Below are 23864 nucleotides of genomic sequence, written 5' to 3'. Positions count from 1 at the left end.
TCTCCTTCAGAAAATACACCCAAGTCTTTCTCGAATAGTCATCGATGAAAGAAATGAAGTATTTCTTGCCACTGAATGATTCTGGAGTGATTGGTCCACATATGTCAGTGTGGATTAGTTCCAGAATTTTCTTTGCCTGATATTCTGCCTTCTTTTGAAAGGATGTTCTGGTTTGCTTGCCAAAAACACAGTCTTCACAGAATTTTTCATCGAACTCCACATCTGGTAGTCCATGCACCATATTCTTCTTCGACAGTCTTCTTAGTCCAGCCTGATGTAAGTGTCCAAAACGCAAGTGCCATAGGGATGCTTGGTCTTCGACATTAACATGCAAGCATTTCTCTCGAATGCTCTTCAGGTTCAGCTTATACATTCGATTCTTCCCCATTTCGACTAAGGCAACTAGACGTCCTGTCTTGTCCTTCAGCTGCAGGTTTCGATCCTCCATGAGTATCGAATACCCCTTCTCTGTTAGTTGTCCCAAACTCAAGATATTTGCTTTGAGATTTGGTACATAGTAGACTCCTTCGATTGATCCTACTACACCTTTTTTCTGTAAGAAACATATAGTTCCTTTTCCTTCGACCTTCACCTTCGAGGCATCTCCAAATGAGACGTGTCCATCTTCGACAGTCTTTAATTCTTTGAACAGGTGTTTGTGACCACACATGTGATTGCTTGCACCTGAGTCGAGGTACCACATTGTGTCACTCTCTGCATCTTCTTCCTTCTGCGCCATTAACAAGAATCCTTCATTCGATTCTGATTCTAGGGCAAAGTTAGACGTTTCTTCAACTCTCCTCCTCGATCGACAGTCTCTAGCAAGATGTCCCATCTTTCCACAGTTGTGGCAACTGTAGGAATTGCAATCCTTCGCGTAATGCCCCTGTTTGTTGCACTTATAGCATTCGATACTGTTGTAATTTGTTCTTCCACCTCTTTGATTTCGACCTCTACCATGCCAGTTTTGTTGGCTAGATTGTCCTCTGTCGAAACTATAGTTTTGGTAGCTTCGACCGCCATCACGTCCTCCATGACCACGTCCTCTCCCTCTCCAGTTTTGAGAGAAAAGTGCCTTTTCATCTCTGCTCGAATCTGCCTCTTCGATTGCCTCTTCTTTCTTTTTCATTTTTCGCTGCTCATGTGCTTCGAGCGACCCAGCAACCTCTTCGACAGTGATTGTCGAAAGGTCCTTTGCTTCCTCTATAGCGCACACAATGTTTTCGAACTTGTCCGTTAAAGATCTTAGAATCTTTTCGACAATTCGGCCCTCTGTCATTGCCTCTCCATTTCGACTCATCTGATTCGCCACTGTCTGCACGCGCGTAATATAGTCCGTTACGGACTCTGTCTTCTTCATCTTCATCCTCTCCATCTCCCCTCGAAGAGTTTGCAATCTAACTTGCTTCACTCTGTCTGCTCCTCTGTACGCTTTCTCTAAAGTGTCCCAGGCCCCCTTCGACGTGGTTGAACCAGCAATCTTCTCGAATGCTGATTCGTCCACTGCTCTGAACAGCATGTATAATGCTGTTTTGTCTTTCGATCGCGTCTCTTTCAACGCCTTCGTCTGGGCGGCATTGAGACCTGTTGTGTTACCTGGATCTTCAAAGCCATCATTGGTGACTTCCCACGCATCCAATGAGCCCAGCAACGCTTTCATCTGGATGCTCCAATTCTCATAATTGGACTTCGTCAGCCGTGGCAACGGCATTTGACTGGTCAGGCTCGCCATGAGCTCTGATACCAATTTGAAGACACAAGATATAGGGTTTTAGACGGAGGGAGGAGGAACAGACTTTTCTCTACAATCTTCACTTATATTCAAATGTCTTAATGTTTTACAAAGAGGTCTGGTCCTTATATAGAGATAGGGCCAGACAAGAAAGGACAAGTAATTAAATGCAGTAATGAATACTATCAGGTCCCTAGGATAGTTTGATTACCCAAGAGAATAAACTTTTGAACTCCCCCATACACATTTAAATTTATTCCAACAGTTAAGACCATACGTTCTGCCGATTTGCTTGACCATGTTATGGATTTTGCAGGGTGAATGTTGGTCAACAGTCCACTTTGTTACAAGATAAACTAAAATTTCCCACCCGACTCCAAAGTCACTTGCTTAGGATTGCTTTGGGCTGCCCATTGAAGTATAGCATGGTACCGCATCGACTTCTGGTTCTAAACTTGACAAGCCTGTTCGTTGTCCCAAGCCTTGAGTGTCGTAATGCGGTCATTCTGCTTTTCCCAATCAGGTTAGCAGCTAGTTATTTTCGATTTACGTGCTGGTATTTGTGTGTAGGATTGTATTAAACTAGCGTTGTTATAAAATGTGAATTCTCATGGAACCCTAAATGTTAATAAAATTCAAATGAAATCCTTTTTGAAATTAAAAACGGTTAGAACTAACAGTGTCAATATTGTTGGATTAGGTTTATTAAAAGGTTAATTAGTAATCATATTTAGATTAGTTAAATAGTTAGCGGGTTCTAATCTTTCTCTGTTAGTTAGTTGGAAAATCTTACTCTATTACCATTAATTTATGCCAGTTATGTAGTGTTGGTTAACGGAGGTGGATCTAGTTATTACAGCTTGAGGTGTATTGGTATATGTCAAGAGAAATTTAGCTTTGTTCTAACATACGGATTGATCAGTTGGAACTGAAATTGTAGGTGATGTTCTTGGTACTGCTGCTACGGTGGACATTTTCTTTGAAAGGTAACGTATACGCTCTTGGAAGTGGTTGATGCACATGTTGCGAGAGGTTCATGGGCTTTACTTATAGGAACTCTTGTTTGTGTCGATGCCTGAACATTATGCAGGTCTAACGGTGAAATTTGCTCCTGTTTTATTTTCCAAGTCATTAGGAACAACTCTTATGGTGGTAGAATATCATCGTCAACGCTGTTTCGAGACAGAGTATAATTTTCGTAGTGGCTTTCATCTGCATAAAAGGATCCAATCCAATTCCAGAAATTGATTTTGAATTATACCAGATGTGCGTTCAATGTTGTATGCTCACAGCTCACACTACATTCTATATTTGACAGATTTTCCGTGCTCAGTTGGTTGATTGACAGGTGCGGTTTTATGCATATTTCAGGAGGTATTGCAACAGGAGTTGGAGAACGATGCGACTCCTCTGAATACTGAACACGTAACTGACTACATGCGATACAATGGAGGTAATGGCATTGTCACCACTGTTAGGGGTTATGCTTTTCCTTGGTAGCCATCACGCTTCAAATATAGATCCTGTTTGATGTAAAAACTTTATATTTGCATCTTAAGTTAAAGGTTGTTAAATAAGCTCTTGGATTCCGTTTCTTTAGTGTTTATGCTCAAAGACATCATGGTGTTATGCATTGCAATCTTTCAGGATTTGAATAATTTAAATTTTTTTTTTTTTTTTACACTATTGAATCATGCGCACACTTACTACCGTGAGTTGTGGAGCAAATATTATAAATAGCTCGAAACCTATAGAAACAGGCAGATTCATGGACCTTGTCAAAGTAGTTTGACACATATCCTGATGGATCAAGTTTTTGTTGGCAGTATACCCACACATTCTAAAATAAAAATGCAAGCAAAGCATGGAGATATATTGCATAAGTCAACCATACCAAAGTTCTTGTAATTTTCCTCTTTCTTTCTTGTAATCTCCTGAAATTGCACCTTGCAATGTAATTGAACATTGAATATAACCCATGATCCAATCATAACCTCTACCTTAAGTCCAAATAAAACTTTCATTCCATGCCTCATTAATCTTAAAAAAGGGTACTCACACATGTAGACTTTAGACTTGAGTGAGTGATAAAAATATGCTCACAAATTAGTCAACATGTATCCATTGCCTACAACTTTACAACTCTTCCACAACGGTTACTTTCTCCTCCAAATGAACTAACTAAAACGAATCAAGACACTCGTCTCCTAAGCCACTGTACACTTTATCTGAAAACATCTGATCATGGATCAAGGAATCCGTATGTTGAGAATCTAAAATTAACTATTTAATCAAATGTTATTAGACCTTTGACTTGATAATGCAAAATGCAGATGAATGATAAGGGTAACTCCTAAATGTATGATTAAATAGGCAAGTATATGCAAATGAACCGAGCTATAAGCCAGATGAAAATAAGGAGTGGGGCAAATTTTGGGGTACGACACACGCTGACCGGAGTTTGCCCCATCTACTACTGCCACAGAAGAATCCAATTGGTAGCCGACACTGCTGAATATGATAGGATTGAACTTCTTACCTCCCCTCGCAGCTGGGTAACAGGAAGTAGGTCGATAACCGAGACCAAAACGATCATGTTTCTCAGAGATTCTCACAACTTGTCCCCAACCAGGGAGAGGAGCATTCTCAAGATTTTTCTTGGCGCTCTTGGCTGATGATAACACCAAGGCTATTGATTGGCAGATACATAACTGACTTCTTCAAAATGTAAACCTTGGAAAGGAACTTCAGCTATTCCTTCCTCAGTTTCCACATATCTGAAAGAAGATAATTCACTGATTATAGAATCCTCCTCACCACAAACTATAACAAGCTTGTCTTTAATCAAGAACTTCAATTTTTTATGAATAATAGAAGTGAAAGCACCAGCTGCATGGATCCATGGCCTCCCTAATAGGAAACTACATGCAGGGTGAATATCCATGACTTGAAAAGTGATGATAAACTGGTGGGGACCCATACAAATTGGAAAATCAACTTCCTCAATGACCTCTCTCCGAGATCCGTCAAAAGCACGAACAATCAAAGTGCTGGATCTCATGTCCAATCCCTCATACTGCAGTTGGCTTAATGTGCTTTTTGGCAAAATATTGAGTGAAAAGTCAGTGTCAATTAAGAACCTTGAGATTAAAGTGTCTGCATAAGTCACATAAATGTGTAGGGCTTTGTTGTGATTATGGCCTTCAGTTGTCAACTCAGCTTCATTGAAACCCAATACCTGCTTGCAGAAATGTTGGCTACCACATCATCGAACTGTTCCACTGAAATATCCTGCATAACATGAGTTGTATTGAGCACTTTCAAGAGAGCTTTTCGATGAGCTTCGGAAATGAGCAATAACAACAAGATTGATATCTTTGACGGGGTCTGACCCAACTGGTCGACAATCTTGAAGTAACTTCGTTTGATTAATTTTAAGAACTCATGTCCTTCTTATGCATAAACAAACTTCTCAACTAACTTTTCCTCACTAGTAACTTCCTTTCATTTTGAAGTGATTGCTTCTACCGATTTACCAGAAGACTCGGGTGCCTCAACCAGAGTAGTAGGAGCAAAAACAAATGTCCATATTGTACTTGTACTGGTTCAAGAAAGCATCTGAAAAATCCTTCTAGGACCTTATTTTCCCCTGTTCTAGATTCATGTACCAATCTAGAGATGCCCCAGACATGCTGTCTTGGAAGTAGTGGATTAACAACTCATCATTATCAATCTAAGAGGCCATATTTATGCAATACGTAGTAAGATGACTACGAGGACAACTTAAACCTTGTACTTGGGTAGATCATGTCCTTTGAACTTTTGAGGAAGCGCAACATTGGGTACCAAACACAACTCTCTTGCATTTAAACCAAGAGCGGAGAAACCTTTAATGGGACGGATTCGCTCCTCTAGGAGTTGGTATTCAACAGGCATAGGTGGATTGGTCCCAGGTAACCTTTGAGTAGCAACTCTAGAAGGAGGTTTAACAATATTTTGAGTGGGCATTTATGGCATAAATTGAGGAAACATTTGATAGATCACAATCGGATTCAAAGTCTGGGCAGCTGGAGTGTCTTCTTGAGAAATTTGCCCCCAGGTGGCGCATTTGGAGCAAGAGGTGCCCCAGAATGGGCATACTGGAGTGCAGTGTTGTTAGGAAAGAGTGGGGCCAAAGCAGTAGAAGCATGGGAATTTGGCTGAACAGGCGTAACAGAGATATGAAAATTGAGGGGAGGACCCCTATACTCAAGTTCCTGATCATCAGTATTGTCAATGTTTGCAGCAGATATCTCTTCTCTTTCAACCACTTGAGCAGAATAAGGATTAGACATTCCCCACAAGAAATCAACATTCACATTGGCATGAGCAGCAATATAGGACTTGTACGGTATGAACGAATTTCCAATAACAAACTGAGGATTATAGATATGAGGCATCCCCCACGGGTAGGCATTAGCAAACATACTGGGACCATCTTGACACAAAGGTTGGCTAACAGCAGTGGGTTGAATAACATGATCAGTAGGATCCATCATAGCCAGAGTTGTGTCGGCAGCAGAAGTCACTATAATTGCATCAGCCTGATTGATAACAATAGTGTTCTCCCTATGAGTTTGCAGATATTCCAGGATGGTACCCATTTGTCCTTGGAGAAGAGATAAAGCCTCCCTTGTTGCAGCATTCTCTTGTTCAAAATCAGACATAATTCTTTATTTACGGGATCTAGTGAAGTACTAGTGAGTCGTCGTCTTTCTGAAAAGGATGAAGACGGATGTGAGCATTTTGCATTTCGGGTAGAAAAGTGCATATGAATGAATGGGATGTTTATGTAAAAATATTTTTTTGATGATTATATAGTTTTCCAAGGAATTCTCGAGTCTTTATTTGTCGCAAGCAACCATAAAGCATAGGAAATAAAGGCGCAAAATAAAACTGATATTGAATAAAACTTTTTTGTATTCATAACAATTAAGTAATGAGTATAATTATTACAGTTTTTCCCCCAAGGGCTACATCAAGTGTGTTCAATAAGATAATAACAAAACCCCCTCAAACATAACTAAGCATCCACTGAAACCGGATCAACAACCACCGGGTATCCTCGAAGGCATAGACTGAGTTGTCCTACTCAAAAGTATCGCAACCTACCTGCGAAAAAACAACCGGCGAAAAAGGAAAGACAGAAGAGTCGCCACCGTACGTTATTTATCCCAAAGGAGGGAAAGGAAATGCTCGAAGTAAACCTGGAAAAAGGAAAGGAAAAGATAAGGTCTCGCAACCAAATCTTGGGTTCGGGAGTCGATTATGCGAAGGGAAGGTATTAGCACCCCTACGCATCCGTAGTACTCTACGGGATCCACTCTTGTAGTTCTTGTCTAAAGGGTGTGGGTTATCTAATGTACTATTTACTAAAAAAAAGGGTCAAAAGGAAATGACTCGCACGGATGTCGCATCCACTGCATACGTATCCCATCTGAATATGAGAATCAGAGTCTTCGTAGCTTGGCTACCTATGGGTTAGGGGGGAATGTGTGCTCGCTAAGACGTCGTGTCTTATGCCTACGTATCTCATATGGAATGAGAATTAGAGCAAGCCGTAGTTCGGCTAACTACGGGTTAAGTTTTGTGATGAACGACGTTACTACGCAATCTACCGGATGCTCGACCTTTGGAGACTTACTCGCCTGTAGTAGAAGGAGTAAACGTGTTCTTAGGAGAAGAAAAATCAATGAGTTTGTTTGTGTTTTAGGGTTGCTCATGCAAAAAGGGTAATGAGGATAAGACCTCATAGCTCTTAACCCTGGACAAGGTGAACTCATGACAAAAAGTGGGGGTTCAGAAAGGTGGAACCCTCTCCACTGACTGACCGGATAAAAGATCTGGGGTTTTTGTTCTGAAGCATCGACACGTAGTGTGATCTTAAAGAACGACGCACTGAATAACAGGGGATTGACTATTGATCCCTTTTATCCATCAATTGCCTCTTCATGGAGGTTTTTAGGCAAAAAGTAGTAAAATGCGGGAAAGATAAAGGGGGTTAAGAGATCTACCACACGGATAAAGATCTAAAGCAACAGCAAATAAAGAGATAAGAAACCCAGAGATCTCTCAAGCTAGCACCATCAAAGAAAGCGAGTCAGTACAGGTAATCGGGATAAACCTCCAGGTGGTATCCCACAAATAAAGTGGAACACCAGGCAAGCCATCTCTGCAAGAGTCATATGAGCCCTCACAAAACAAAACTCAACAAACAGGTTAGAGAAACAAGATAGGATAATCAAGAGTTGCCCCTAAATCAAAATGTAACCACATGAATCATGCCATTAAAATTCACAAAAAGCTCACAAAAAGCAACCAAGGGTAGGAGGCCTAAACCTCTTGTCAAACACATGCATCAAAAGGGTATCAAATTCACCCATAATACCTCATACATTCAGAGCATCCAAATTAAAAGCATAAAGTAATGGGAATAAGGCAAACCTGACTAGAGAGATCGAATGAAATTGAATTGCCCGGTTGGGTTTGCAAAGCAATCTGATGGTTTATATGAGATGGAATTGGTTCTTTGCAGATGAGTTCCCTTCAGTCTCTGGAGGTTGCTCTGAACTCTGTTAGCTCTTCTCTCACTATCTTTTCCAGCCAGGGTAATAGGAATAGAATGCCCTTTTGTTTCACTGAAACTCTGAATTTATAACCTGATTTTTGTGGACCTGTGGGCTCAAATGAGAGAGGCCCAAGTCCAAAATTTTTCTGTTATATTTTATTTATTTATTTATTTATTATTTATTTTTATTTTTTTTCATTTTTTTTAAAACACGTGGGCTTCGCCTAGCGAGCATGACAGTTCAAGAAATTCCTCTGAGCGTAGGTGATTTTGGTGGCTTTTCTTTGGACTCGCTAGGCGACCCATTCTGCTCGCCTAGCGAGCATGACAACTCATGAACAAACTTTTGCTCCTTCAAGATTAGCGTTTTGACTGACGAATAGACCCCATTTGAACCTGTTGGAAGTAACTCAAGTCTTTCCCTTGTGTTGACTGATCACCTGGATAGGACCCACAAAGTGTCTCGGATGATGTTCAAGCTTCTTGGAGCTAATCCCGATTGACATGATGAAATGCAATGTATCTAATTCTGATTGATAATGATGAAATGCAATGTGAAATGTTAAATGACCTAAAAATGAATGCATGAATGAGGAGGGAAAATTTTGGGGTGTTACAGCTACCCCTATTCAGTCATCAGCTAACCCGAGCAGGATGAAAGTGAACAGCTTATCAGACAAACAGAGTGAGCTGTGATTGAATACCAAAGATAGCCCGAAAATTTGCGCTCTGAGAACACCACAAAAATGCTGAAATACACCGCGCTGTTTATTTCTCTTCCGATCCTCTGGCTGAATCTGAATCAGTCTTCTGACTTAACCTGGAGTTTCGATCCTCTGGCTGAATCTATACTCAATTTAGTCCTCTGGTCGGATATTAATTTTGATCCTCGGGCTGGATACGGTTTTAATCTTCTGGCTAGATCTTCTTCGATCTTCTGGCTAGATCTTCTTCGATCTTCTGGCTAGATCTTCTTCGATCTCCTGGCTAGATCTACTTTGTTTTGATTCTCTGGCTGAATCTATTCTCTTTGATTCTCTGGCTGAATCTATTTCCGGTCTTCGGGCTAGACCTGACTTCGATCTTCTGGCTAGATCTACTTCGATCTTCTGGCTAGATCTACTTTGTTTCGATTCTCTAGCTGAATCTATTCTCTTTGATTCTCTGGCTGAATCTATTTCCGGTCTTCGGGCTAGACTTGACTTCGATCTTCTGGCTAGATCTACTTCGTTTTTATGATAAATTCCCATCATCAGGATCTCGCATCTGACGCATGCGCTGGTTGACCCTCTTTCGAAATCTACACCCAACCTTCATGTTAGATATGCAACTCCGAGAATACTCCACTTTTGGGCTTCGTACATATTCTTCAGGCTAGAACATGCTGTAACGACTCTTCAATTAGACTTTTGTTTTTAAATTGCGATCCGCGGGCTGGACCCTCTTGTAGATTGATTTTCTGTTGAACTGTCAATCTACTCCTCTAGCTGGTTTGCTGGGGAAATAACTCTTGTAGGCGATTCTCTGGCTGAATCTTCAAATTGAACCTCAGGCTGGCTCATTGGAAAACGATTCTCAGGCTGAATCTTCAAAATGACCCTCATGCTGGATCACACACACTTGATCCTCTGGCTGAATCTCATGACTTTGGTTGTAAAGCAATTCTTCGGTCTGCTTTGAAGAACCTGTTTATTAGCTTATGTGTATGCTTGATATGCATGCAAATGCAAATGTTATGCATGGTGTAAAAAGAAATCTGCTTGGGGAAGCAAGCTCCGGTAGGGAACGGATTGTTGTATCAATCCTTGAATGCGCTGTGGGGAACGAACCGTCTGCCGGGACCGGGGAGCCACCAAAAATAAATCAGCTTTTTTCTGGAAAGTTGACCTTGCTGGGGAAGTATGTATCAACTATGGAAACTTTGTTTGGCGAGGCTCTGTAAGGAGAGTCTGTGGGGAAAGCACTTCCTGGGGAAATGTCGTAGGAATCGACCTTTGTTGGGGATATGACTCTGCTATGGCTCGTATGACCTCAAGACGCTCTGCTAATCTTGCCTTCTGAAGTGGATGATTAGTCGATCTTTTAACCTTCGAAGATTGCCGGATTGAATGAAACGGTGATATAACACAGATGAACTCAGATTGCAGTCATTCGCTTTTGGGTTTTCAATCCACCGGGATACCCATTTTTGCTTGAGCCACCCTTTCGGGTTTTCGACTCACCGGGTGTACATTTTTTTTATATCCCTAATTTTTGCCCGAACCTCTTTATTCTTTTTTTTGTTCGTCGGGATGCCCTTTTTTGCCTGGACTCTCTTTCTTTTGTCCAGCGGGTCAATTATGCAAAGTATTTTTTTAACTGCGTCTGAGTTGACAGAGGATGGGAAGTCTACGCCATCCATGGTTGTTAGCATCAAAGCTCCGCCAGAGAAAACCCTTTTAACCACGTATGGACCCTCATAGTTCGGTGTCCATTTGCCCCTGTGATCTGTGTTGGGAGGAAGAATTCTTTTGAGTACCAATTCACCAACTTGATACTCCCGACATAGGCGGGTATATCAAGCTGGGATACATCAATTCTGGGTACGTAGTTCCCACATAACACCTTAATCATCGAAGACAAGGTAGCCAAAGCATCAACAAATTGGTTTTATTCACGAGGAATGTAATGCAGCTTCACCGTCGTAAAGAAAGTCAACAATCTTCTCGTGTAGTCTCTGTAAGGAACCAAATGAGGCTGATGTGTATACCATTTCCCGTTGGTTTGATTGACGACCAAAGCTGAATCCCCGTATACATCCAGGGTTTTAATCCGTAGGTTGATGGCTTCCTCAAGTCCTAGGATACAATCTTTGTATTCGGCTTCATTGTTGGTGCAAGGAAAGGTTATTCTGGCACAAAATGGCATATGAACCCCCTCCGACGTGATCAACACTGCACCAACTCCACGACCATTGACGTTGACCGCCCCATCAAACATCATAATCCATTTGGATTCAGGGTCAGGCCCCTCCTCCGGGAGTGGTTCCTCGCAATCTTTCAGTTTGAGAAACATGATATCCTCATCAGGAAAGTCGAACCTCATAGGTTAGTAATCATCAATCAATTGCTCTGCAAGATAGTCTGACAAGACACTTCCTTTGATGGCTTTTTATGAAGTGTATTGGATGTCATACTCTGTCAGTATCATTTGCCACCTAGCAACCTTTCCGGTAAGCGTCGGCTTTTCAAAAATATACTTGACTGGACCCATCTTTGATATCAATAGAGTCGTGTGAGTCAACATATACTGTCTTAGTCGGCGAGCAGCCCATGCCAAAGCGCAACAAGTTTTCTCGAGCAGTGAGTATCTTTGTTCACAGTCGGTAAACTTTTTGCTAAGGTAGTATATTGCATGCTCTTCTCGACCTGACTCGTCATGCTGACCGAGCACACAACCCATTGACCTTTCTAACACAGTCAAGTACATGATCCTTTATCTTTCCCGCATTTTACCGCTTTCTTTGATTTTTATCGCCCTGTCAGGATGAGTTCGATGTAACTTCTGCTTCATCAGCGGCATATCTTCATTCAACGGTAACCTGTGCACAACGATGTCTGTATCCAAACCTGGCATATCTTGATAGGACTAAGCAAAGATGTCGACGTGCTCACGAAGCATACTGATCAACTGTTCTTTCACCTCGGCCTGTAGACTGGCCCCGATCTTGATCTCTTTCTTGTCGTCTTCGGTACCAATGTTGACGATCTTAATCACCTCCTGATAAGGTGTAATAGCTCGGTCCTCCTGTTTCAACAACCTGGCTAACTTTTCAGGCAATTCACAATCTTCCTCAACCCCTTCTTCGGCTTGATAGATAGGATTGTCGAAGTCATACTTGGCCATAGTAGTGTCGTTAGCAGTGAGATCCGGGTGATCATCTCTGCATGATGGAGGATCATGCTTTACCTTAGAACGAGAGATTTTTGGAAGGAAGAACGAAAGAGAAACATTGCCATTTTTTGTAAAAGTAAAATAATTGAAAGAAAGAGAACACAAAATTGTTTGCAAAAGTTGTCCTTTATTGATGATGAAAATAATTGCGAAATGTAACTAAATGGATGGCCCTACAGATGAGTCATTACACCTTAGGCAAAGTGTAAGACTTTATTATGCATGTAATAAAAGGAAAACAATAAAAAATTACTCTTTCAGTAGAGTAACCCGGACGACTTTTTCGGACGACCAATTGTTGAGCTTTTCTCCCGGGACACACAGGCGAATCCAGCTATCTAAGTCACAGTCGCTGTCAGCCTTGTCTTCATCTGCAGCATTGATGACGTGGGGAGAAACCAAATCCCCGCTGGAGAAAGTACCGGCTTCATTCCTCTGAGATTCTGGAGTATACCCGAATCCAAACTTGTCTTCTTTGATGAATGGCTCCACAAATTTGCCCCAGCCTTGGGCATTACCAGCTTTAACCACTTTAACAGCTTGCTTGTATGAAGAGATAGAAGTCCCGACCTTCTCGGACTTAGGTGAAAAGACAGCTTCGGGCGCGACCTCACTGATGTTTATGGCTTCGAAGCCCTGACACAGCATCTCATGCATCTCGCCATCCATCTCCACATACTTAAATGTAGACAGGTGGCTAACAAAAATATCCTCTTCACCACAGACAGTGACGACCTGACCTTCTAGTTCGTATTTGAGCTTCTGGTGGAGAGTAGAAGTAACAACACCGGCAGCATGAATCCAGGTCCGACCTAGCAGACAACTATAGGCAGGCTGGATATCCATCACATGAAAGGTGCTCTTGAACACATGCGGTTCAATCTTAACTGGCAACTTAATTTCGCCAAAGACAGCTCTCTTAGAGCCATCAAAAGCCCTCACAACTAAATTACTTGGCCTCAGGATGATGCCATCGCAATCCAACTTCATTAAGGCTTTCTTTGGAAGAACATTCAGAGAAGAGCCTGTATCAACCAAAACATGGGAAAGCACCACCCCCTTGCATTCCATTGTGATATGCAAAGCTTTGTTGTGATTCCTGCCCTCAGATGTCAGGTCATAGTTGGTGAAACCTAGCCCATGGCTAGCGTTTACATTTGAAACTACCGACTCCAGCTGGTTAACAGTTATCTCTGGTGGAACATAGGCCATATTCAGTACTTTCAACAAGGTCGCTTTGTGCGCCTCAGAGCACATCAATAATGAGAGAATGGAGATCTTTGAGGGTGTCTGATTTAGCTGGTCGACTATCTTGTAGTCACTTTTCTTGATAATCCTCATAAGCTCATCCACTTCCTTCTCGAATACGATCTTAGGAGGAGCTTCCTCAGTAGTAACCTCTTCGGTGGCTACCTATTTTCCTTTAGCCTTGGCAGCTGCCTCAGCTTCAGTATTCGTGCGCAATGTTGATGGTGCAAAGAGGCGTCTGTAGCACCTCAAATTTGCACCCCCCATTTGTACATTCATTTTCATTTTTAGGTCATTGACATCACATTACATTCATATGGCACATTGCATTGTATTCAGTCAACTGTAACTGGCATCAAGAGGATTCATCTGTGCAAGAGACCAAGCAATTCATTGAGATGGAGACCAAATGAGTATTCTAGAGAGTTTACCATGAACCAAGGATCATTTTGAAGCAACTTGACCAAGTGCTAGAGGCTCAAAAGTCATCAGTACATGTCCAGGTCATCTGAGGCCCATAAAAGTCAACTGCAAGTCAACTGAGGGCTGGGAGGTGGAGAATTGGTTTGAGATACTTCATTCATGTCCCAAAGAGGTTTATTCCACATGTCAAACTCATACCTTGAAGATTTTGAAGCCAGATCAAAAGTTTCCAAAAATGGAAAATGACCTGTAATTTGAAAGTTTCCAAAAATGGCAAGTTTTGGACCAACTTCAACCCAACTTTCCAATATCAAAGAAGCTTCAAACGAAATTTTGTCCAACATGAAAGTTGAAGATCTTTCTCTCCCATTTCCAAAAAGTCCAAGATCATGAATTTATGATGAATTGTTAAGGAATTATGATCAAATCATTGCAAAGTGTGCTTGAAACTTCAAAAGGCCATATCTTTTGAACCAAGACTCCAAATTGAGTGCCTCTTCTTGCATTGTTCTTCTCATGACTTATACTTTCCAAATACCTCATTACATGGCATGAAATTCATTCATACAACCATGTGCTCATCCATGCTATTTTTGAAGGGAAATTGCCAAAATCAAGATTGGTTGATCACATGAATATAATTCCAATTCCAATGTGTGCATGGGCTGACTTTGAGTGAATTTGGGCCCTCTTGGTGCACTGTTCACGTAGCCATTCCATGCATGAGGTGAAAATGGCAATTTGTGCATACACCTTATATCTTCATAATCTCAATTAACCATGGCTTAAATTTAATTTCAGATTAATTAAGAGGAGGTATATAAGGTTAATTGTAACTGCATTGCTCAGGACAGAGGATTCTAGATCTAGAATTTGAGCTTTCTTCCAAATTTTCTCTCACAAAAAAAACTTCAAAGTTTTCCACATAAACACCATTTTTATTGGTAGATTGTGGATGATGGTGAAGTTTAGAGCAAGAATCAACAAGTGCTTTGTCCAATTCGTGCCAGAACCATACACACCACAAGCTTGAAGATGAACATGGAGCATGGAATTTGAGCTGGATTCAAGTGGATTTAAGCATCCATACATACACAAAGCTTCATATCAGAGTTGATAGAGTAGATCTGGACGTGACTGGAGCCTTGAGCACACTGTTTCCTCACATTGTTCTTCAAGAAGGTGAAATTTCGATCTCCATTATTTGCCAATCTATGTACATAGATGTGTAGAACTTTTAACACTGATCATTCTGGTATGAATTTCACATGATTTGGTGCATTATTGAGAGAGATATAGTTGATTAAAGTTTGTTACATTAAAATGTTTTCCATCGATTCTCTCTGTTGGTGATGAATTAGTGTGAAATAATGGCCGATCTATGATATACGTTGCATAACAGTTCGATTGGTATAAGTATCATTGATTTCTGCAAAAAAATTCTTGAACCTCATACTGTTCATCACCGTCTTCGCGAGGAAGACGGTGTTTTCCACTGTGAGCGGCTGCAAGAACCACCGTCTGGTTTAGGTCTACGTGGCTAGGGTTTTGTCCTGTTTAGTGCTTGCATGTGCGTCCCTGTGTCCATTCCATTGGTCCAGGTTTCTTTGACCTTCGCCACGCATACGTTTGACCGTGACTGGGCATGCCAGCGAATAAATGAAACGCCAGCGTTTCAGTAAGTGGCGCCTCATTTGAATTCGTACTTGGTTCGATTCTGGCCGAGGCAGGTTTTCAAATTAATCCACATTTTGCCCTTTCCCTCCATATTTTCCTTTGCTTCATTTTTATTTCACATTTTTTTAGCCAACTTTAAAAAATCATAACTCATTGAATAATAATCCAAATCATCCCCAATTTTTTTGCCAAATGATCCTTGAGATGTCCTCTATTTTGTGATGTGAATTTCTAAAATTGTGCATGGCTGGATTTTAAATTGTGTTAGACCATGTTAACATGTGTGCATTTGTGACATTGCCCCATTCAAATTACCATAAAATGCTCAAAAATAATCCAATGGCCATGAAATTTTGTGTGTTGACTCTTAACATGTTGATTGACATTTGAGGCTTGGTTTGATATTTTTCTCATGTTCCATCCCTGTTTTATGTACATGTTAATATGGTGTGAGAATGCATGTCACACAATTGGATGTCCTATTTGATCATTTTCATTGATAGACCAATTGATCTCTTCTGTTTACAATTTTTGGTATGATGTTTGTATTGGACATGTTGTATGCTCATGAAAATTTCCAAAATTGTTTGAGTCATTTCTGATTTGATGTGCATTTTCCCACTTGTATGTCCAATTGATGATCATGTTGTGTGTCTTTGCCATATTTTGTTCACCACATGACTTTGCTTGATGATTTTGGTTTGGTCCTTTTTAGGACTTGTTCTTACTTGATTAAATGTGATTCATGTTGAGAATTAGTTGCTGTTTGACTTTTACCTCACCTTTGACCCTAGCCTTTGAGCTAGTGGTTTGTTCTCATCCTTTGGACTTTGTGTTTCAGGTTTCAAGCAATTAGCCACATTGGTTGATTTGATCTCATCACTTGAGATACAAGTTAATTTGGTTGACTAACCTTGCTGTTTTGTAGGTCTTGTGGATGATGAATCAATTTAGTTTGATTGCATCTTGTGCCTTGTATTGACATTGTCTGATGATTGGTTGTCTCACTGTTGGACTTTCTGTTTGATTTGTCTGAATACTATACTGATTGTTTGGTTGTTTACACAGGTACTTTAGTAGCTTTAACTCATTGCTTGAGTTGCTTGGCTTTACTTGTGGTTGGCATACCACCCAGGTAGTGACCTCTGACTTCATGTAGTCTGGAAGACCTGCTATCTTTGGCAGGCACCTGTCTGAAGCCCTCCTTAAGAGGCAATGTTTGTGCTTGTTTACCTTTGTGCCTTGCATTTCAAGTCCTCCTAAGTGAAGAGGCAATTGGAAGATAGAAGGGATGTGCAATCCATCCCCTGCTATTCAGTTGAGTCATTCATCTTGCTCGCACTACGTGCTGATGCATTTTGAATAAAAACCCAAAATCATTGTCCAGAGTCAGTCAAGTGGAGTAGGGTCCCGCATTCTGGACTCCCACACTTTCAATGAGTCAAGCTCACCCAGGCCCGGGTTAAGAGCTATGAGGACCAATCCTCATTACCTTTCATCTGCTCACCCTGACGGTCAATGTTAGTGGTTAAGAGCCTCAGATACCTTTCCAGTTGGCTTGTTTGTCGAGGTTGATATGACCCCTTGACTAAAGCCCAACCTTGATGTTTGAGCCCCTTGTTGGTGTGTTTACTTAATGCTGTATGTGTTTGTGTGGTGTGATTGTATCCCCTAGGTTTGCTAGACTCCGCGTAGTCTCGTTTGCATGTCAATTAAGGTAGCACGGTTCCTTCGTCTAGGACTTCCTTTCTTGCGTGAGTTTTCCTAAAACACAAACCAACTTGATCCCCTCGTAAGGACACGTTAGCTCCTTCTACTACAGGTGAGTAAGTCTCCAAAGGTCGAGCATCCGGTAGATTGCGTAGTGACGTCGTCCACTTAAAAAAACACTAACCAACAGAAATAGTTTAGCCGAACTACGGAAACTCTGATTCTCATGTCCAGATGAGATACGTAGGCACGAGTTGCGATGTCTTGTCGAGTTTGACTAACAACTAACTTTGATTCTTTTCTCTCGCCCCCGTTGCGATTGAGACCTTCCCTTTCTCTTGCCCTAGTTGCAATCGAGACCCTTCTTTTCCTTGTGTTTGTTTGGAGTCTGACATAAGTCCGGCGATTGGCAATCGGTTTCCTGTCGGCGTTTCTTTGTTTGGAGTCTGATGTAAGACCAGCGATTGGCCTTCGGTTTCCTGTGTTCTTTTGTGGAGTCTGACGTAAGTCCAGCGATTGGCAGTCGGTTTCCAATTTGTGTTTGTGTGTCTCGTTTGACGTCTCAGCGTATGGCTGTTTAGTGTCTTGTTTGGCGTGCGTTAGCCGAGCTACGAGTGCTCTGATTCTTTCTCTGGTTAGAGAAGATACGTATGCATAGGATGCGACATCCTAGCGAGCACGTTTCCCGTTCCCCCGAACTACGTCGACTCTGATGTTTGTGTCTGACAAACTACGTAGGACCAGGATGCGACATCCTGCCGAGTTACTTTCTTCCGTCTTTCATCTGTGTTTCAGTCCAGTGTGTGTGCAGTTTTGAGCAGTCTTTAGCAACCTTATTCTTTTTTTTCTGAGCGTGGATCCCATCGAGTACGACGGATGCGTAGGGGTGCTAATACCTTCCCTTCGCATAACTGACTCCCGATCCCATCAATCTCTGGTCGCGAGACCATTTCCTTTCCAGGTTTACTTCGAGCGTTTCCTTTCCCTCCTTTGGGATAAATAACGCACGGTGGCGGCTCTGTGTCTTTTTTTCCCGCCGGTTTTTCGCGTAATGCGACAGCGTCCACTGCGGGTGAAGCCACCAACCCCTCCAACATTGTCTACAGCGAAGCTACCAATGTCAATGTCTTCATCGTTAACTTTCCGCCCCTGGAAGTAGATATCAGCCCTACAGTGCCACGGGATAGCACTGTCTTTCTGATTGGAAAAATAGCAAGTGTACTATTTTTACCGATGTAGTAATAAGGAGTTTTATCTCCAAGTATCGATCTCAAGGATTGCGTAGGAAATACTTATTTTACTTTGATTCTATCAGAACAAAAAGATAATGGTTTGGTTGTTTTGGAATTCTAACAGTAAACACAACAGACAGTAAAATATAATTGATTAATATAAAATATGCCAGGGGAAGTGGTTGATTTAACCAGTTATGAATTCAGTCAAGATTTCCTTTATACATATAAAACATTCAATTACCTAACCTCAGAATGTTCTTCCTTAAGTCCTTAAGGAAGAAACTATTAAACTACCAATTCTTACTCAAATGTCCATTCAATTAATCATTGGTTTTAATCATAAATAATATCAAGGTTTGCGGTGGTTTACAAAAGTTACTAGTCCTAGATGATGCAATCATAAACCTAATTGTGTGAAAACCCTAACAATCACAATCCTGTTATTGATAGTCATAGATCAATTTGTATTTGTCCGATAAAAAAGCATAATAACATCACACAATTGAATCGAAATAAGTAACATAGCAATAAGGAAATCATTTGTTCAAATTCATAACATACGATCAAATCAAGACCATCCCCCTAACATAGGGGGTTTAGCCTCTCATAGTATTCAAAGAAAGCATAGTATTGAGATTAAACATTACAAAGAACTAGGAGATTTTGATCTTCAATGGTCGAAGCCCTTGAATCTCGCCGTCTTTGAATCCTCTGGAATAGCTATCTCTCTTGTGCAGTGTTTTCTTTCGTACGGCCAAAAAAAAGTGTTTTCTCCTTTCCCTTCCAAGCCTTCTAATAGCTTCAGATGAATCTCCTCCAAGCAAAAGGTCCAAACTACCCTTAATGAGCAGAATAGGTTCACAAAGAAAATGTTTAGGTTTCCAAGCCGCGCCCAACAACACGGGCCGTGTGTGTACACACGGGTGCCCGTGTGTGCTTTCCAAAATGATTATTTTCAGATTAAGTTACAGGGGCATCAACACGGGCCGTGTTCCTACACACGGGTGCCCGTGTTAACTCTCTGTTTTTCTGCCTGTCCAACAACACGGGCAGTGTTGTGGCACACGGATGCCCGTGTTAATGCACTGTTTTAAACAACACGGCCTGTGTCACCACACGGGTGCCCGTGTTGATCTCTGTTTTTCTTCTCCCATTTTGCTCTGCCTGATCAACAACACGGGCAGTGTTGTGGCACACGGGTGCCCGTGTTGACCTGCTGTTTCTTCATATTTTTGCCTTTCTGGGTGTCCATAACTTCACCATTATTGCTTTTAAACCTGTGCAATGGCCTGTAACAATGACACTACCAAACGAAGCATAAATGAGGTCTTTTTGACATAAACTTGTAATCGAATGAAATGCGATACCAAACCAACAAAACATGATAAATGACTCCGAAGCAACTAAAAACAACCATAAATCTTACCAAAGTGATGAAAATATGTCGGATTAACGGTGGGAATTCAATGGAACTGGTGACCGATCACAACCCCAAACTTGTCTCATTGCTTGTCCTCAAGTGATGTATTGAGTCCAAACAAAGGTCACCCCCGAATTCATTTTCCACAATGCAACCTAGTCTTTCACCATTTATGTTCTTCCTTTCCAATCGAGTTTCAGGTCTCTCCGATTCAGGCAGTTTACCATATTTCCACATCAGAAACCTCGTCACCTGCAAGCTTTTCACACACTCACAACATCTCTCAGGGTTAGGTGTGTACACTCACAGCACAATATGCAATACCAAACTCTTAAATTTGAATACATTCTAATGTCACGACAACAACAGATTCCACACACTTTACGAGGTCTTTTTGGGTTGTAACGGGGCTTGGGTACGGTGGGATAAACAAAAAAAATGGATAACAAAGGGTTTTGAACTCGGCAGTCATGTTGTGTGATTTTTCTTTCTTTTTTTCTCGTGCATCACGTATACTCTGGGGGTTAATTTCACTCTTTTGACTCTTTTTCTACTCAAATTTTTCGAGCATTTTATAGGTGTTAGAGTCTTAAGTCTCAGCAAATGCATTTTTCTCTTTTGTTTTTCTTTTCTCTTTTTTTTTCTTTTTTTTTTCTTTTAAAGAACATACATACTATTTTTATTTTTGTCTGCTCTCTTATTATGCACTTGCCTTCTCTTTCAAGATTTCCACCTCAAACTTAGTTTTATTGCACATCTTGCAATTCACACAATCATACTGAGTTATGGAAAAAAATGAATGATTAAAAGTTAACAGGGGGTTTATGATGAATAATGCTTAATAGTTAACAGCGGGTTTATGATGAATAAAATGGCTAAGGCTCAATGGGGTTCACGAAGGGAAACATACAAATAGGGATGGTTAGAAAGGCCCTGGCTAAACAAACAACTTGCCTCAGTGTGTGTTGTCATGTTGTGACGTGTCAACAGGACATACGCAAAATCAGAGTGATAAAGTCATACCTGACTGAACTCTCATGCTGATATTTAGTGTTTGGCTTTTTGTGATCTCACCATGTTGGTTAGCTTGCAAGCTCTGAAGCCTCCTCGTGTTATGTGGTTCTTTTCTGACTTGGTTTTCCCCTACCGCTCTCTTGGTCCGGTGTCCCCCAATTGTGTCCGACTTATTTTCTCATGGTTGAATCAACTTCCGGGGTGCCTTATCAGAATAAGTATGAGGGGTGTCTTTCATCCACTACCATTGATCCCGGATTCATCCAACCATTTCTCATCACTCTGTACACACAAGTAAACAACGAAAACAAACAAAAACAATACGACGACAACAAAACAAAAGCGATGGAAATAAAACATGAAAGGAAAAACCCCCCACACCTGAACTAAACATTGGCCTCAATGTTTAAATCTAGATACAAAGGGGACTCACAGCGACTACTGTTGGTTTACTGCACTTGTGTGGTTTCCTTCCATTTGGAGGTGTTTGTGACTTTGCCCTTTTAATTCTCCTCCTCCCTTACACAAAATTTTAGCACACACAAAGAAAAATAAAAACGCAATAAATTAGAAATCAAACGCGTGGGTTGCCTCCCACGAAGCGCTTCGTTTAACGTCGCATGGCTCGACGGTTCATTTCCCTTATCATGGGGGGTATTTCAGGTTCAAAACCTTGTTGCACCTCTTATCTACAACACGGACGTTGTCTCTTTTATCAGTGTGGACTTCTTTGTGCCACGATTCCTTTTTAACTATCCTTTCAGTGTTCGGAATCTTTCCATTTCGGGTGGCTACTGGCAGTGGTGAGCCTTTGATAGTATTCAATGTCCTGATTAAGCCTACTTGATACTGAGATTTTGTATCTTCCTCCATCTCCTGGTTTTCAATAGCATTCAATGTTATTTCCTTGTTGTGAACTTTCAAGGTTAACGTGCACTCATCCATGTCGAGCTTGCATCGACTCGTCTTCATGAAAGGTCGACCCAGAATGATGGGTGCCTCATTGTCTTCAGGTATGTCTAGGATTACAAAATCGACTGGGAAAGTCAAGTCCGCTATTGTTACCAGCACATCTTCAGCTATACCATATGCATCTTTTCTTGAGTGATCCGCAAACTTCAGATTGGTCTTTATATCACTGATGTTTTTAATACCCAGCCTGTGATAGACCGATAATGGCATCAGATTCACACTAGCTCCCAAATCTATTAGTACCTTTTTGAAGGTTCTTTCTTTGATTGTGCATGGTACTGTGACGGCTCCTGGATCCTTCTGTTTGTTAGGAATGTTCTGCTCCAGGGAGTTTGCATTATATTGTTCCTTACCAGATACCTGTTCTTCAGTGGTTGGTTTCTTTTCAGCCATTACCTCTTCCACGAATTTCTTGTACATGGGCATCCTTTCAAGTGCTTCAAACAAAGCCATATGACCCTCAATCCTTTTAAACATTGTCATGAATTTCTCCAAGTCCGACTCACTAGGTTCCTTCTTTGTCATTCTCTGAGGATAGGGCAACTTAATCACCGGTTTAGTTTCTTTTGTAGTTTCTTCTTTAGTCGGCTCGCTCGGTGATATCATTTTTTTCTTTTTAGCAACCTTTTTCTTTGTCGTCGTGACAGTATTAACATTCTCCTGACCTCTCAGATTTTGAATTGTTTCACTTGGTAGGGAACCTGGTGTTCGAGAACTTGCCAGTTGCTGTGCTATCTGTCCCAGCTGAACTTCGAGATTCCTTAGGGAGGCGGTGGTATTCTTCTGATTGTTTCTAGTCTCTTCTTCAAATTGCATATTTTGAGCTGCCATCTTTTCAATTGCAATCTCCCAATCTGCCTTCTTTGGGACTTGTTGTTGCTGTTGCAGATATTGGTTTTGATATTGGCCTTGTACCTGTTGTTGCACATTCCCCTTCTGATCTTTCCAAGCAAAGTTGGGGTGATTCTTCCACCCCGGATTATAGGTGTTGGAGTAGGGATTGTTTTGCTTTAAAAACTTGATATCTTCTATCTGCTGTGGTGTTGCAAAGCAATGAACAGTATTGTGTGGTCCATTACAAATGCCACACACATCGTTTGGTGCATGTTGTACTTGAGCCACTTTCTGAGCACCTATGTTTAGTGCCTTCAACCTTTTCTCCACCTCTGCAGCAACAACTTCTTCAATTTTTACCTGTTTGTTTGTTTCAAGCTTCAAATCAATTACTGTAGATTTGCTTTACACCCTATCATACAACTCCAGATGCTCATTTGAGGCAATTGCTTCAATTATCTTCTTCATACCGGTGGCTGTTGCAAAGTTAGCTGAGCCACCAGCTGCTGAGTCAAGGATTTGTCTCGTTTGAATTCGAAGACCATTAATAAACATTTGCATCTGCTCAGTTTCATCCATGTTGCGAGTAGGACAAACCACTAGGATTCTCTTGAATCTTTTATAGGCATCTCCTAGTGACTCACCCTCCTTCTGCTTGAAGTTAAGGATCTCGTATCTTTTTCTCAGTGACACAGAGGCGGGAAAATATTCCTGCAAGAATGTTGTTTCCATCTGCTCCCATGTAGTGATACTTCCAGTAGGTAAGGAATAGAACCACTCTTCGGCTTCATTTGCTAAAGTGAATGGGAACATACGAAGCCTTATTGCTTCTTTGTTATGTCAAGGAATTTTCAGCGTTGTGCTCATAGTCAAAAACCTTTGGAGATGCTTGTTGGCATCTTCATTCACTCTTCCAGAAAAGGACCGCCTTTCGAGTTGCCTAATTGTGCCGGGATGCAGCTGAAATTGTTCCACATTAACCGGTTGGTTGACAATTATCATACGACCACCCAGAGTGTTGTTTCCACCATAGTCACCGAGAAGTCTCTCTGGTGGTGG

The 23864-nt window shown here is 41.2% G+C and overlaps 1 long non-coding RNA gene across 1 annotated transcript; it reads left to right on the top strand.

Annotated features, from left to right (window-relative positions):
• The first annotated feature begins 1873 nt into the window (after positions 1-1873).
• Positions 1874-3371, top strand: LOC127075266 (uncharacterized). The gene is made up of 4 exons (XR_007786325.1): positions 1874-2255; positions 2673-2718; positions 2823-2998; positions 3104-3371. It is a non-coding gene; the product is annotated as an uncharacterized LOC127075266 (long non-coding RNA).
• The last annotated feature ends 20493 nt before the right edge of the window (positions 3372-23864 follow it).

The sequence above is a fragment of the Lathyrus oleraceus genome, chromosome 4 (assembly GCF_024323335.1).
Source record: "Lathyrus oleraceus cultivar Zhongwan6 chromosome 4, CAAS_Psat_ZW6_1.0, whole genome shotgun sequence".
NCBI lineage: Eukaryota > Viridiplantae > Streptophyta > Magnoliopsida > Fabales > Fabaceae > Lathyrus > Lathyrus oleraceus.
This window is presented reverse-complemented; position numbering and strand designations above follow the sequence as displayed.